The sequence below is a fragment of the Poecilia reticulata genome, linkage group LG21, assembly GCF_000633615.1.
Source record: "Poecilia reticulata strain Guanapo linkage group LG21, Guppy_female_1.0+MT, whole genome shotgun sequence".
Taxonomy (NCBI): domain Eukaryota; kingdom Metazoa; phylum Chordata; class Actinopteri; order Cyprinodontiformes; family Poeciliidae; genus Poecilia; species Poecilia reticulata.
In genome coordinates this window covers 8,257,344-8,267,963 of record NC_024351.1, presented here as the reverse complement: position 1 = coordinate 8,267,963, position 10,620 = coordinate 8,257,344, and the positions used below count along the sequence as shown (strand labels likewise).

Here is a 10,620-nt window from a genome sequence, read left to right as displayed (position 1 = left end):
CGAAGGCCTGATTTGAATGAATGGAGGAATTAGACACGTAAACAAAAGGGCACAGCCGTAGATAATTGCAGAGGAAAAGAAGCTTCAATCGAAAGTGACATCACCAACATAAACAGCCTTCTCAGATGAAAGCACATCCTGAATCAGGCGCCTCATATTCAGAACTAGAGAAAGTCAATACATTACAGTACAGTGCGTCAATACAATGGTGGCACGGCTTGTTAGCAATTGTCTGAGTAAAACTGGAGTCATAGTGGCGATTGTTCACAATGGCTTGTGCCATGTTCCCAGATGAGATCAACTGAAGCAGGCAACTGTATTGTCCTCAGAATACAATTATTGCTGCTGTGCTTGATGGTTTCTCTGACAAGTAGAGAAGTCTACAGAACATTGAAGACATGACTAAATATGTTAGATTCAATTGCTAGTGAGCTAAGCTGAAATTGCTCCTTTGACATTGATTTAATTAATTCAACGGGTCCATGCCCTCTACAGATCCCATCATATCCACCATGTGTTTTATCATGTGATACAAGCGCCACCTCTTATGTGTACAGCTGTGGCCTATCGGCTCTGATGCCGATTCTGACTATACAGACGTTTAGAAAATAAAAGTCCTGTCTTAAAAATATACAACTTGTAGAGTAGAACTTTGTCCACGGAATTACAAGATGAGTTTTGGAAATGTTTACTATGTACATCATGACTGTTTTGATAGGAGTAGTTTTACGTACCTGTGAAAAGTGGTGCAAGACCTTCTTTTGCATCATTTTGGAGTTTTTCCATGCTATATGACTGAATGATAAAGGATGTGGGGAATTAGACTTCAGAAGTTCACATATCCAGGTATTTCCCAAAGGGGCTATTTAACCACTCCGCAACCACTGGTTGACTTCAAAAGAGACTTAAAGACTTTTTTATTTAAGTCTGCCTCCACATGATTTTTATGATGTTGATTTTATCTACGATTTTAGTTGCACTGTGTAGCACTTTGAGATTTTTGCTAATGAAAAGTGCGGTACAAATTAAATTGATTATTATTGTTATTATTAAAGATTGTAAATAGCTACTTTGAAAAATGCTTGAACATACCTCCTCAAAACCTCTTCACAAAAGTTATTTCTTATATCATCAAATTTTATAGTTCACAAGTCTGGTATCTGCTTACTCCTTTTATTTCTGATCCCATATCTCTAGCCCTCCATAAAACAAGCACAAACAAATCCAGATGAGGGACAACGTAACATTGTTTGTTTTAACTTCGATAACTACAGTACTACAGTTACAGTGCAGTTATTATTGTCCAGTCACAAAAACAGCAATGCAAATATGCTCTTTTCACAATTTTTCTAAATTAGTCTCCTTGCAAGCAGTGGTTTTCACTGGATAACAATGTATTTTATAAAAACACTAAAAACACTGCAATCAACTATGGAAAAGAGGCATCACTGCAACTCATTATTGTTTTCAGATATCCGCCAGCTATATGCAGGAAGCCCAGAAATATAGATCATTGCCTGCAGAAGTATAGTCATTAGACTACAGCAGATGGGTTACCAGATTGTGCTGGAAGTATTTATAGTGTCGACCAATTGGATTTTGCAAGCATATTCGTTATGTGTGTGTGTGTATATATATATATATATAACTGAAAAGTTGTATTTGAATAATAAATAATGCATGATAGATGGGAACAGAGACACTATATGGCTTTTAAATGTATAGATTCTCCAACCCCCCTTCTTAATCAATGAATAGCTGAAGCAGCATGGAAGGTGTGAGGCACTGGTATCTGACATTCTGAGACTGGAAACAGAGACAACATTAAAGGTCAGGTGTGTTCAGCTGTCTTTCTGTCTCAGTTGGGCTATGTGGACAACTGAGCAACTGCAACAACCGATACTCCACTTCAAATGTATGGGAATGCAAACCTATGGGAGAAATTGTGCATTTATATCAATCAATGAACATATGGCACTTACACAAATTTGCGCTGCTGTCTGGAGTCCTATTCTTAGCGCCATTTAATGCACTTAAAGAATGAATATGCAGGAGAGACTGTTCACTGAGGCTCTCCGAGATATTTCTGTTGAGATTTATGAGCAAGATTTGGTCCATTATTAGCAAGTTTATTTTTGATGCAGCTATGTGCATACCAATCATTCACACACCGCATAGCACATTCTCGCTCTGCTCAAAGCAAGACTATGGAATACAATCCAATTTATGCATGGGGAGTAACAAGAAAACAAGCTTCCTTTAATGCAGTGGTTCTTAACCTGGGTTCGGTGAGTCGGTCTCAGGGGTTCGGCGGAGCCTCTGCCGCGGAGGTAAAGACACACTTGTGTAAAGTCGTGATGACGCGCCCCGTTTTTCCATCACTTGCTGCAGAGGATCACGTTACATTGTTTAGTCATCAGTGCTGCGGAGGAGCACTGATTGAAGGAGTTCCACTCTCAGCATGGATTTGAACTTGTGTCTTTAATTACTTCAGCAAAGCTCACAGTTTTTACCAAATTCTGTAGCTTTCGGTGTACTTCTAAATCTGCTCCTTAGTCGCATCTTTTCGGGGTTGCTACTGCCTCTAGTGGCCTGAGGGTGGTAACACAACTAATATAATTACATTACTAAATCAGAATACCGCAAAGTCTTTATTATTTATTATCAAATTTTCATTCTCTTAAGAATGTAGAGATAATTAAATGATCTAAACAAGACCTTAAAGTGGTTCCAGTTTCTCTCGATGGCCAACCTGTTGAAACTGTGGCAAATTTTAAATACCTTGGCTCGTTCCTGGACAGTCAGCTCAACTGTGCTGAAAACACTGACTATATTTTGAAGAACTGTTCTGAGACTCTACCTTTTAAGAAGACTTAGTGATCTTGGGGTGACCCAACTAGACTCTAGTTAGGTCATCCCTATGTCTTGAATTTTGGGGGGGAAAAAAAACTATTTTATTTATCACTACAGAAGGGTTCAGTGAATGCGCACATGACTCTGGTGGGTTCGGTACCTCAAAAAAGGTTAAGAACCACTGCTTTAATGTCACTAGTACCAATGGGATGATGAAAATGATGACTCATTTTCATGTTAAATTAGTAGGGAAAGTAAGTATTGTGCTACTTTGATGGAAAAAACAACAAAACAGCTTAAGTATGGAAGACGTTTGTGTAAATTATGCTTAGACATTGCAAAAACTGAGAAAAGAATTGATAAAAAACAATTATAGTAATTAATAGTCAGCTGAAAATCACTTAAACGCTCATCTTGCCTTCCTCTGATTTGACTGTTCACCTACAAGAACAACTTTTCTCCAAGTCCCTTTTCACAAAAATTTAGATCTAACCAAAATAATTCTTAGTCCATGTATCATCCCTGGATTTTCAAAATATTAACAGTTTTTTGCACTGGGTTGGTTGTTATGGTCATGTTAGAGAACACACAACAGACAAAAAACTTGGATCTTATTTTGTCATTTCGAAGGTGAACCACACCAGCTGAAAATGGAACAAATGTTGCAATTTTTGTATCAAATCAAACAAAGTCTACTGGACTATCAGGTGGGAAAACACCCGTGGAATTTGGAGAATATGTACATGTTCTGTATTCATGTGAGTTGTGGCTGTCCCATTTGGTAGCAAGAGCAGCTTGAATACCTCGTAAAACTCAAGACTTGTAAGAAAAATTTTACACCACAAAACCTAAAAGCTGTTCTAAAGGCTTGACATGTGCAATACATTTCATTTTTGCAGGGCAAATGAAATGTATTGTTTTATTTATGCAGATATTCAACTGTTGCAGGAGATGAGTGAAATTATTTTTTCCCCAGTTTTTACAGTACAAGATTTGGGCAACAATTAACACTTTGGGATGACACAACTATAGACGTTATAAGACAAAGTAAAACTGTTAGAAGGAATCCTGACATCACAGCGTCCAGCATTGATAAGCTATGTTAAACTGAATTGATGCACAACCAACATCAAGATGTTCTTTGTAAAATGTAAGTTGGGCCATTTTATTCTTTTTCTGATCTGCGGTTCCCTCACCCATGTCCATCTATTTCTTTGCTGTAATAAACTAATACTCACACGGTTCGGTTTGTGCAAAAGTTATTCAAAGGCTGACATCTCACAGTTCTGGCCCATCTTGTTGGAAATTGTTGTTTTTCACTTTGAATTCAAAGCCTGGTTGGATAAAATGAAGAAAAAATATGTCAAACCCCTTCAAGAAAGAAAGATAATAAGGTGACATTGAGTGCATGTCTAAGGCATACTAGAAAAAAGTTCTTGAAGAAACTTCACCTGAAAATATGACAAACCTAGCAAAGTAAACAATGTAAATAAAATATGTACCACACCTGAGTCACAGAGATCGGCCTTGGATTTGAACAGGAAAGACTTCACTGGGTTCTCTGGTTCTGTTTTTCAGAATCTCACGGTATTCTCTCTGCAGTACGTGAGGAGATGTCACGAAGAGACCAAACAGTGCAATCAAAGGCAGATTTTGGAAAACATGAGGAGTATTTCATGTTGCAAATTCTGGGAGAAATGAATTGTTTTGTATTCTTTTTCTAAACTAGAGAGAGGCCAAAGATTTTACCAAGCTATCATTGAACAGGGGTCGTTTTCTCATACAAGGTTTCCAACATCCAGCCTTGAATAAAAAAATAAAAAGGTTAGAAAAAAAATCAAAGTAGTCAGCATTTAGAGTTACTCTATCACCGTCTTATTGAAAGATTTTTGAACTTCAATAAGGTCAAAGATATGCTGTATGCTCCATACAACATATTGACCAGCAAAAGATTGCCTTCAGAAGAACCCCAAGGAAACAGAGCCCACCTGTGAATATTTTGATCTTTGAGTATGTACAGTTATTCAGTAAGCATCTCAAAGTTTGGTGGAGGAATGTAAACAAAAGTGACTTTTAAGTCATAAATGATGCACTTTCTGGACCATTTTACAGCAACATTAGCAAGGAATATTGCTATTTATTTTCCAACACCATCTGTCCTCAGAAGGTGACACGTGGCAGCTGTCACATTACGTCTCATCTTGTCACCTTGCTCTCTAACAGCTTTCTGGGTTTCCTTTCCCTGGACACCTTTAGAGCTTGCAAAAAGCTTTATATGCACTTTGATTCACACCTACACAATGCTCCGACTTTGCACAGTGCTCCCACCAAAAAAAGGCCTTTCTCTTGTCTCCTTTTGTTTTCCGTACGTGTGTTCAACCTCTTCACATCTGCTGCTTCTGCTATCAAGTTTGAGGTCTTATTTCATCTCTTCCTACCTCTCATATATATATATATATATATATATGATGCTATTTTGAAAGTAGCATTTTATCTAAGTAAACGCACATCTATTTTATGTATTGCACCATGGAATCATTGCACCCACAGACAAAAAACATAGGAACAACACTGGCTATGTAACAGAGGTGAATGTTCTATTACACCCCTTTTGTAGCATCAGATGTGCAAAAAATAGGACATTACAAGGTGTTCCTCTTTAGACAGCAGCTCTAATGTAGCTATGCTCGTGTCTGCATTTTGGTCAGAAAACTAACAAAACTTTTCCGCTATATTTAAACAGAGTCTATTGGAAGCAGTTTGTTTTATGCAGAGACAAACTAAAAAGTAAATTAAGTGTGTGAACGTTTTAAATAGAGTATTATGTGTTACCATTTGTTGTAAGTTGGGTTCAGTTAATCAAGCTATCTGTCCAGCATTCTTGTACATGGCAGATGTGAGCAAGTTATTTTTGAAATGCAATTATTAGCTATAGTTATTACTTTTTCAAAAAAGTTAAATTAGTAGGGAAAGTAAGTATTGTGCTACTTTGATGGAAAAAACAACAAAACAGCTTAAGTATGGAAGACCATTTTGGATCACCTCTTCCTATAACTTTCAAATATATGTTCAGGTGTTTTTTGATTATGAAAAATTTTAAATCTCTAAGAAAGGAGACAATGCTTTCACTGGTTGAGGTCCTGGTTTTTGGGAGGCTTCTGACCCACACGCAAGACACTCTTGAGACTCAAATACTAAAATACACAGATTAGGTTTATTACTTGAAGACAAAGAATAATGAATGTGCAGTAGTCTTGAACCAAGGGGTGAGGTCCTTGAACAGAAAAAGGAAAACCAGTGGAAACAAACAATTGCTATGATTAAATGAGGAAATGAAGAGCTTATGATAGATTGAAGATAAAAACACCAGGGAGGAATGAGCAGAGTCTGGAGTGTTGGCATGTGTTGGTATGGAGGTGGAGATGAATCTGGAGTTGGTGATTGGAGCAGATGTAACATGGTAGCCGGTCATGGTAGATGAATCAAGTTTGTTATTGAGCAGCTTATATAAGTGAGGAATCTAGTAGGGAACTCTGAGCAGAATTTCCAGGAGTTGACAAAAGTGTAACTTTTAGAACAGAGCACTAGGTAGGTATTACTAAAAATAATAATGAACAACTAGGAGATTAAAAAAGAGGGCCAGAGGTACTGCAGAGGTTAACATCAGGCGTCAAATGACCAGCAGTCTGCTCCTCTTATTCAGCAGCTGATGAGCTTGATGAATTGCAGATATGTGGGAGCACCCTGCTCAGCCCCACCCTTCAGGGAAAACCTGCATCTCCAGTACAGAGTAAAACACACACTACACAAACACAACAACCCCAAACTCTGACAGCTGAATCCACGCCTGTAACATTTTTTGCAGAGACTCATAGTCTACATCTCTATTGTTGTTACCACATGGAGCCCTGAAAACAGCCTGAGGATACATTAAAATGACTCAACTCCAGCCAAGTTAAACTATTATTGGATTGGAATGGAGCCACAAAGAAGACGAGACTGATAACATAATGGCTCACTCAGTGCCAGTCGTGGTGTAGGGAGAAAATAGTTGAGTGATTATGAAACCAAATAAAAATAGAGTAGTCTGAGAACAAATGAAACACATGGATTAGCATTAGAGAAGATCTATTAGTCTTTCCTGTTTCATAATCAAGCAATATGTGTTGTACACATCATTTTCTTTGGCAGAAATTAATCCACTTTAATGAAGCAAGACAAGTTTATGCTTTAAATTAGGTGAAGGATACAGCAGGTCAGATTCCCTATATATATTCTCCCACTGTTAAATGAATATATCAGCAGAAACACCACTGCCCTCCAGCTAACTTACAGCTGTCTACATTAGACACATGAGGCAGAAACCTTTGCTCAGAAACTGCTAATGTTGCGCAATAACTTTAACATTTATTATTTTTTTCTTTTTATAAACCCTTATCTACAGTTATATTCAAGTACAACTAAAACTTGTAGGTGCTAACAAATATTTCAGTACATCTTGGCCTAATGTATACTCAGTATTACCTTATGCTGAACTTTGTATGACCTGATAATAGCTTACAGCAATGGCGGCTTTAAAGTAAAATTGCCCAGGTTGCCCTACTTTCTGGTGATTATTACATAGCTCCTCATTTGTCAAAACTGCTGACTGCTTAATTAGAAATCCTAATTAGCTGTTATTGTCAGCCTCGAATCAGTATGGCACTCAAGAACCACACTCTCACCATTACAAAACAGTATAATTTCTATTCACTTTTGCTTATTTTGCTTTATTATTTAAATAATTAGTGATTCACATTGTGAATCTATTTGCACAAATTACTGCAGGTATAAACAAGTCACAAAAAATAAGCACATTCACCTCTGACAATCAATTCAACTTGCTTCATCAGTGGCGACAGCCATTTTCCATTCTCATAAATACTTTCTAAATGGATCATGCAAATCAGGCTCAGAATTAGCAGGAGGGATGGTGATGATTTTGTCTCCATCTGTGGCATCGAATGTGGCATCAAATGTCCCCGTTACTACGTAGCTAATTGACAATCGCTGTCATTCTAGTGCATTTAGAAATGGGAGCTGGTCCCAGCTGCATAAATTAAGACCTGTGCTGTTACCTAATTGCTCCGATTAGCATGAGCTCTGTGTCAGAACTGTGATGCTAATCATAGCACAGGTTCGGCAAGCTTCTTCGTCAGACATGGAATTTATAATGTTATTATAACAGCGCCTAACTATGTCCCCTTCTTGCCAAAATGAAGCTCCATGGTTAATTTTTCTGAAATATGTGATTTTGACTGCTTGTTTTATTTTTTTCATGTCGTCTAGCACAATTTGCGGCTATGCTAATGTACAAGCACGCAAATTATGTAAAACTTACTTTGCAAACCATAAGAAGATTTTAGAATTTTCTTGAAAACAAAGCATTTATAATTGCCAAGTTAATGTCCATTGTAGGTGTCATGGCATCTAGGATGTCATGACATGAGGCATTATTATGTAAAATAAACTTTTAAAAAAAAATTTAAATCACGTTATATTCCTTTGTCAAAAATATACCTGGAGTGTTGATTTAATTATTTCATGTGTAAAGGGATCAAAAACAAGTTATAAGTAAATCAAGATACAAAGTATAAAAATAAGCACCCCAACATTATTTTCCTTTTATTCTTAATTTCTCATTCTAATAAGTTCTCTAGTGTTATTTCAGTCAGTAAGTGTGATTCCACATACAACCACCAGGGGCGCCTCTCGCATTGGTGGAATAGAGAAGGTTGAGCACACAGAAGAAGAATAAGCCTCTTAAATGCTAATATAAGCTCAACATATGTGTCTTATCTTTTCTACATCACAGGTCAGTAAAAATTTATTTTGATGCACATATGTTGGTTTCATTTAAAAGCTGAATATGTTATTGAATTGAGTGAAGTAGTGAGTCACACTATGCAATTTCTTATGAGCATTGTGTAGAAAATGGGACATATTTCTGGAGGCTAATAAACGCTAATGCTAGCAGACTTTGTAGATGTGTGTTGAGCTAGCTGAGAAACTAGCTGAAATCCACTTTGAACTAATGGTATTTTTCACTTTTTGGAACGGTTCTTACATAACATGTTGTTTGGGTGTCTTTATTTTTAAAATTGACATTTGTATGGGTTATTGCAAAAGCCAGAGACCACATTGCTATAACATTTGGTGAGTAAATAATGACTGCCTATGTGTGAAGCTTGGTAAAGAGAGACAGCATTAAAGGAGCATTACACCTTTTTCAATTTTGTTGTTGGTTTTTGTGTAAGAGATAAAATAGTATTCCGTTAAAACAAAGTCTACAAGAAAGCTTGATTTGATGGTGAAAAAACAGGATGTTTCTAAAAGAAAAGAAAAGGTAAAAATACAATTCTTTGAAGTAAAAGTCGGGTGAAGAGCTACATGAAATCTGTAGAGAACATCCTTGGGATGAGAATAATTTGCTGCATGCACAGCAATAAATTAGTGGCCTATGTCCCTTTCTTCTCCATCAGCCCATGTTATCCTTACTCTCTTATAGATTGTTTCAGTTCATGCATGACTTAATGGATTCTCTGTCTCCTCTTTTGTGCAGAATATAGACATCAAGGAGTGCTGATAAGACACTAAAACAGGCAGTCATGTGAATCCAGGTGTGTATGACACAAGGAAAGGGAAGGAGTAGTTTTCCTTTAAAGCCTCAGTTTGACAGATTGCCAGTTTAACCTCTTCAAACCATTGGCTGTTGTTGCCATCCACCTAGCATATCAGGCTAATGAAGAGCATGAAGAAGACTAAATGACAGGGGATTGGGAAAGTGGCTAAAAGGGCAGAAAGGGGGATGAAAATCTCCACATGGGGTCATGCATTAAGCTGATCAGTTGGGTGTGAACCCAGTTTAGCCGACTTAAATGAAATCAAAGTGCATTACGCGAAATTGAGCAAATAAAGGTCTGGGCAGTTGTTAGCCTGTCGTGCACCAATGCCATGCAGTACAACATCCTCAGAGGTTAATGCACTCTAATCCTGAGGTTTATCACATGGGTTGGTTTTAAGAGATTTTCTGTCATGCTGTAAAAATGTGTTAATATGTTTGAGTAAAGGATTGATGTACTGAGACATTATCTATAATTTGACTTAAATATTGCTTAGATGATTAGTGGACTCATTTAATATAAAAAAGAAGCACCCAACTAATGCGTGTTATTCTGGCTAAAACCTGTCTAAATAGAGAGGGAAATTATTTTGACATGCACAGTATCAAACAACTTGACTACATTAAATTATGTATAATGCATTATATATTCCAGACACATAGTTACATTTTATAGCACATTCAAGTATGATCCCTTCAGCTGTTATTGAAATGCTGCTTATATCAAACATAACCCAAAAGAACATTGACTTTGCAATTACTCAGTTTTAAGTGAAGTTCTCCATGAACAGGATGGCACAGTCAATGCAGCTGCAGACATAAGCAATAGGGCTACGCAGAGAAATTTGCTGACAGCATGAAAGAACCAGCAAAGGGCATTGTTTCAGTTTATATGCGCTCACAAGGACTCACCATGATACGACGACTAAGAGGTAATGGGGACAGCAGGTGGAGGTTTTGTGTCCTAAAATTATTTTTTAATAAAGAGTTTAGAATAAAGCGGAATTATTCAAAGTACACATCCCACAAATTGTAATGTTCTACAAACAGTCACCTATGAATCCATTAATATGAAAAGTGCCTGAGTCTTCAATTCGGACACAACA

The 10,620-nt window shown here is 37.1% G+C and overlaps 1 long non-coding RNA gene across 2 annotated transcripts in view; it reads left to right on the top strand.

Annotated features, from left to right (window-relative positions):
* Window positions 1-8,551: 8,551 nt before the first annotated feature.
* Window positions 8,552-10,620, top strand: part of LOC103457531 (uncharacterized) — a 31,006-nt gene continuing 28,937 nt past the window's right edge. For both annotated transcript variants that reach the window (XR_532447.2, XR_532446.2), the window contains exons 1-2: window positions 8,552-8,707; window positions 9,455-9,512. This is a non-coding gene — a long non-coding RNA (uncharacterized LOC103457531). The remainder of the gene's footprint in view (window positions 8,708-9,454; window positions 9,513-10,620) is intronic.